Source organism: Bidens hawaiensis, unplaced genomic scaffold, assembly GCF_021521415.1.
Source record: "Bidens hawaiensis isolate Kalapana, Puna unplaced genomic scaffold, B.hawaiensis_p1.1 tig00039487_1, whole genome shotgun sequence".
Taxonomy (NCBI): domain Eukaryota; kingdom Viridiplantae; phylum Streptophyta; class Magnoliopsida; order Asterales; family Asteraceae; genus Bidens; species Bidens hawaiensis.
Window position 1 is genome coordinate 95,029 of NW_027496940.1, and position 6,868 is coordinate 101,896.

Here is a 6,868-nt window from a genome sequence, read left to right on the forward strand (position 1 = left end):
ATAAGTTTTGACAATGTTGGTAAGCATTAATAAGAGTTTATATTATATAGTAAGAAAAAAATTACAAATCATATGCCACGATGAAATATTCCAAACATAAAGTAAATACGTAAAATAAATGAAAATCATGTTCTTTTTTACGTAAAGCCAAATTATTAGGGAGCCTACGTTTCATCATGAAGACATTCCCACTATAGCGTATGCATACGTGTATGTGAAAGCGTATTCATCATCAATAACCAAAATTTAATCACGTATATCTTGTAGCATGTAAAGCATAAACAAGTATTAAAGGATAAATACTCTATGACATTGACATGAATCATATTGAAAATCAAAACAATGAAAGTAACAAGTTGTAGCTGTAAACATACATGTCATACCTCAAAATATTAAAAAAGGGGTTATGATAAACTTATATGAAAGCGTTTGCGTACGAGTATGAGCAAAAAGATGAATCAAGCGAGTGATTTGATGTGGTTCGGTTCCACAAGTAATCTTATATTATAAAAATAAACTAAGTTTATTATGAAATTCAAAAGAACTATAATAACGAGTAGGATGGTTCAAAGGTTCTAATTGGGGTTTTAAATGAAACTAACAAAGTTTATTAATGAAAAATTATGTTTAACGAGTGTATATAAATGAAGTTTGGTTTTTTATCACAAAATTTAGGTTAAAAATAATTATTTGTGACAATACCTGAATGCATAATAGAAGTCAGCTACACGCTGAGTGATTTCTAGTTACGTAATCAATGGGTTCTTCTTTTATTTCTTTTCATTAAATACGATTCATAATAAAATCACCTCTTTTAAACATTCATACATAACTTAACATTACTCATTCATTATTTACTTGTTTCATGTCGGTCTATCAATCAATCCATAACTAGCTTGATACATGCTTGCTTATAACCGAGCCATCAATGCTTGCTCATAATTGAACCATCTATACTTGCTCATAATCGAGCCATCAATGCATTCTCATAGCCGAGCCTCCTATGCTTGCTCATAACCGAGTCGCCGTCTATGCTTGGTCATAACCGAGTTATTTGAAGTTAGCGGGATTCGTCATCCTAACTTGTTGTGCATGCATAACGCCCGAAGGCTCTATACATGAACACATACTCAAACTTCTACATTTAACAAGCATACAAGTATACATTCTATCATATCAACATTCTTCACAACTATTAATATGGATTGCTTCTAACTCTTTCTTTCTGTTCTATTAACTAGCATACAAATATATATTAATAAATATAAACATGTTCTTTCAAGATATACGTTATTAATTAAAATCTTGTATATAAATTCTTTCAAATACGAGTATGCATACAACCCCGAAACGTTTAAGAGTAAAAGGGGGTTAGAAACTCACCTAGATCATGTGGCGTTCCAAATCAATAGTAAATTTTTTTCTTAACTGAGCACGGCTAACTGTTATATCGTATAAATATTAGTTAACTGATCTAACAAAACCATCTTAACTAGCACGGTTAGTTAAGTTAACTTAACCAAGTTAACGGGGTTAACTAAGTTAATTAATTAACCAGCCACGTTAATTAAGATCTATTTTAGTTTTTAACTTTGCTAACTTTATTTAATTAGAGCAAAGGGACGGCGAACCAACTAAATTTTATAAACTGAGTTAATCTGGATTAATTATTTTATTTAAGTTCCTTAGATTTAACGGGATTCTTTAACTGGACCAACGGAGTCCGTTAGTTTAATACATATAAACTTGGATCAACATTGCTAGTTTATAGAAACTTGGATCAAGCCTAAACACCATTTATTTGTTGCTGGGCTCGCAGGTCCAAGCCCATCAGATCGCAGATCGCACTCGCAGGTGGGCCAAGCCCAACACCTGCTCGCATATGAGATATTGAGGATCGTTATCGGGTATTCGGGTATATACTATACAACTTAGAAATTATAAAGGTTAAAACTTACAAGATTGATCATGTTATACAAAACCATTTCTCATATACAGTACATAAAACTAGAGGTGGCAATGTGAATATCAACCCATTTTCTTAATAATGAAATTCCTGTTCATATAATTGTTGTCCAATGTAATTTATTTAAAAGCAACTTGAACAAATATGTTAAATCAGTTTTGGCTTCACATTACATAGATTGGAAATAAATAATATAATGCAAGCGAAAGACAGCTGCATGAAATAGTAATACGTTATGCATTATTGATAGTACCGGACAAGATCAGTGCTTGTCTTTGACAATGGTGACCGGACAAGGCGCATGAGTCACCAAATAGTTTGTGACGCTTCCTAGTATTATCCTGCAACATTACAATCACACACAAATTAAGGTTATCTCTTACAGAAAATAACCCATCAGACGAATTTTAGAATTTGATTAACCGGTCCTAGCTAGTCAATGGTAAAACCGTCAATCTAGGTATAGATTTTAGAGAGTTTTAAGGAACATATGTTAGGAATAGACACAATAAGAAGAAAAACTGGGAGGATACCTCTTGATAGCACTGAGTCCTCTGCTACCCATGACCAATGTATCCAGCTTTAGATCCTCAATCCCTTCAATCAGCTTCTCCCTCGCGTCTCCCCAGTACAATTTCGTCACAATTTGAATCTAATCAAAGTATCAAACACATTTCATTTTTCAACTAATCATGTAAACGAATGTTATGCACCCAAATTTATAAGCCTATAAACGAACCAAACAACCATGAACGGAGAAATGCTTGTGTCCGTTTCTAGTTTTAACAAAACACGAACATTAAATCAAACAAACGAGGTTTCTTGTACGTGCTCGTTCAATAAGAAAATGAACATTGTCCGTTTACGTTCGGTCATTAACAGTATAAACGAACGGTTCACGAAAGTAAACGAACAAACGTAAGTGAACATAGATGGACATCAATAACTAAAATAAAATCAATCAAAAGTAAATGTGAACATCAACGCGTTGGATATAAAAGTTATTAAAATAAATTAACTGTAACAAGCCTAAAAAATCAAATGAATATATTAGCAAACGAACATTGCAAATGTTCATGTTTGTTTGAATAAATGGACCAAAAGTTGTATCTATGTTTGCTCGTTTACTAAATAAACGAACTTCCCCCAAAAGTTCACTGAACAGTTTACTGGTCTACAAATTCATGCCACAAATTTCTTTAACGTAAACCTTTTACATTAATTAGATTGTCCACAAAAAAAATCAACAATAAATTTCTAATTCTTAAACCCTGTATACAAATCTGGTTCTGATTGACAGATGCATCGTATGAGCTTTAAAGTTCTAAGACCATGTGTAGTGGATGGAGACCTCTATGGGGTTTGAAAACAAAAACGGTGTAGTGGATGAAGCATTACTAATCATTATCTCATTATTATTATTAAGTAAAAATAAACAAATAAACCAAAAAACAAGTTTCTTCCCACCACCCGGCGCTTTGTGGAAAGAGCACCCCCCCCCCCAAAGCGCCCCGGGTGGTGTTCCTCGACGCTTTAGGGCTTTTTGGGTGTGAAAAGCGCCCCATTATTCGCGTTCTAATAATCGGATTTGCAATCAGGAACATATATAATCATATAAGTTAAAATCGAGAATAATTAAAAATAAAAACCACCACCTCTTTTTGTCTAGCTCCAGTATCCAGAATATCAAGAACATCAATATCTGTCTTCAGATCATACTTGGCCATAACTTGCGGCTCACGAAACTCCACCAACGGGATCAACTCTGACAAAACCAAAACTTACTAAACAACAACAGAACAAGTTATAATAATAATAATAAGTAAGAGATCGGAGGTTACGAGAGCCATCAGTCTCCCAGAGTTTGTTCTTAGACTCATTGTCGGAAGAAGACTTGATATGGATGATGTAGAAGGTGTCTCCTTTGTCAGCTAAGTTATCGATCGCCCATTGCAACGCTGCTTGAGAAATCCATGGCTACACCCACCTTACGATCCTTCACCATTCAGATTAATTCAAAACAACAACAACAGATCTCCAAGGGTTTGATGAGAGTTTAGAAAAAAGTGAAAAACAGAGAGCACTTCCCAAATGAGATGTCTACTTTTTCGGTTTTTTTATCATATATACGACGAGAATAGAATAATTTATTTGATATAGAGACAGACACGCAATTAACTGGCACGCGTTAATTAAGAATTGTTATGATTATTTTGTTTTAAAATTTTATCTTACCTGTTTACGTAATGTATATCCGAAAATAAGAAATACGTGTACGCAAATAAAAACTACGTATGCATGTAACAAAGTTTCAATTTTTGTACTGATCGGGTGATTTAAGACTTTGTTTGTCTTAATTAAATCACTCGACTTTCATATAATATACTAATTATAGGTTTTTGTTTCCTCTTGTAACAAAAATAACTTCAGTTAATTACATATTTATCACCAGTTCACCACATCAATTCTAATCATTAAATTGGTTTGATCAAGTGCCCAAAATTCCCACATAGAAATTAGAGTAAATTATAATTTTTTTAATCTGTTGCTAAATAATATATATATTTTTTAAAGTTGTAACTTTTATAAACAAAAACCCCATACCACAACAACAGCTACCTCCACAAATGAAGAGAAGCCACTCACAAAAACAAATCGATGACCGCAAGTCAGGAGTAAAAAGGATAACCCAGAAAGCAAATACGATCCGATAAAGAGCGTGAAATAGGGAGTGTTCCTTTTACAAGGGATAAGCTAGGTTTCGGACGAAACCTCTTTAAGGAGGGAAGACTTGTAACATCCTAAAATTTTCAAAGAATAATATTTAAATATATTATTTATTTATGGCGTAATAATTACTTGGATTAATAGAGAAATAATACAAGAATAAAATTATAAGAAGGAAAGATTAGTAGGCTATTAGATGGATTAATCATGGACTAAAAATGAAAGATGAGCCTTAGGGAGTATAAATACCCTCTTAAACCCTAAATTTTTTCATTTCCATCCATCTTAATATTCCCTACACACCTTAAAACACACACAAAGCTCCTCCATTTCGGCCGTAAGCTTGAGAAGGAGACCCGGGATCAAAACCAAGAGAGAACCTTGATAAATCTTGACTACGCAAACAAGATACAAGATCATTGTTGAACATCAAGCTAGTCGTGACCTAGAAACAAGCAAAAGGTATGTTATTTATGATTAAAGGTTACATTTTTATGAACGGTTTGTCATGAAACTTAACCCTAGAGTAGATCGGGTCTAGATGCTTCATAAAAATACAAACTTGACGATTAAATGGACTTAATGGACCTTTGGTTCAATACGGTTCATGAAGGCAACCCTAGATTTAGCTTGGAACGTTTTAAATCCGTAAAGGTTTAAACTTTACACCTAAAAGGGGGTAGATCTTGGTGATGTACTATCATGGGGTGCAAAATGGTTAAAAATGGTAGGAAAGGTTGTGAAAGATTAATGAAATGGGTACCTGGAGCTGGGTTAAGGGTATTAAGATAAGAAATCAAGCTGAAAGCATCAAACCTGGACGTTCATGGTCAAACCTGGGCGTTCTCGGTCAAACCTGGGCGTTCATGGTCAAACCTGGGCGTTCTCGGTCAAACCTGGGCGTACTCGGTCAAACCTGGGCGTTCTCAATCAAAGAGGGTTCTCTGCCTGGAGTTCTCGGCCATCCCATTTCTATTGGGTTTGGGCCTGAACCCAACCGGGTCCAGGTTCTTACTAGACAGTAGGGCCTGGACTAAATTAAAGTCCACAAGTTGTTAAGCCCTTGTCTAAACTAAACAAACACGCCCAACCTAGAAACATGTTGGTCAACTAAAATACCAACTTAATCAAGTAAAAGGTTAATTAACAAAAATATATTTAACAGTTAGCCGTGCTCAATTAAGGAAGGGGACAACCATTAACGACGAACGCAACAGGATCCAGGTGAGTTTCTAGCCCCATTCCTTGTTATGTTTTCGGGGCTGTGTGCATATTCGATGTGATTAGTTAATACACTTACCTTAAGTGGTAAGTGTATGCTATATATGATATATGTTATAGATATGAATGATTGCTTTTCGGTACGTGAACGATTTTCGGATATTGCACGTTTCGACAAGGAGTATGATTGTTAAATAAACGATGTAAAGAACACCCAGAGTGTTCTTATGCTATAATGTAATTATTGTATATGTAAAGTATGTGTATATAAGTACAGGGATGGTGTGAGTTCTACGTCCGACTTAGTAAGTTAGGCTGGCGAATCCCTCTAACTTCTGTTGGACATAGACTTGATAGGTGATGGCGTAGTTAAGGACTGCGGGCCTTATACATTATGCAGGTGATATATGTAAACGTAGATAGGGACAGCTTGACGCAAATTTAGTTAAGATTGATTAACCAGGTTTAAACCTGGTTAATGTATAAGGCCCGCAACGCGATAGTTAAGATTGATTTAATAGCAAAGTTTAAAGTTGTATTTGATGGAAAATTAAATATGTTTGAAGAGAAATAAAAAAGAAATATATTAACCAATTTTATTTTATTTTTTAAATAAAAATTGAACACTGCCAATATTTTTAGTGTTTTTAAGGGGTGTATACGTCACTAATCGTTCATTACTTGGATCATCCATTGTGGTAAGAGTGAAATGTGAAAGAAACAGAAAAGAAAAAAAGCATGTCACTAATGCAATAGGTGGACAAACCCTGCCCCTGACGCCGGGGGAAGGGGGTTGTCATTTTACACCCTAAAACATGTGTTGTGATATGGTGAAATGATAGTGTGACGGGTTGAGGTGGAGCTACGATGATTGGTTATATTATTAAATCAACGATAAAAAATTAAACAACTAGCCACACATCTAGTGGCAAGCCAATCCACCAATTTATCACC

General features: G+C 34.5%; 1 pseudogene across 1 annotated transcript; it reads right to left on the minus strand.

The window, feature by feature from the left end:
* Positions 1 to 2,098: 2,098 nt before the first annotated feature.
* On the minus strand, positions 2,099 to 4,061 carry LOC143591243 (universal stress protein PHOS32-like; annotated as a pseudogene). Its single transcript, XR_013145623.1, has 4 exons — positions 3,808 to 4,061; positions 3,622 to 3,731; positions 2,500 to 2,618; positions 2,099 to 2,307 (listed from the first exon to the last, which is right to left on the minus strand). The product of XR_013145623.1 is annotated as a universal stress protein PHOS32-like (transcript).
* Positions 4,062 to 6,868: the final 2,807 nt, after the last annotated feature.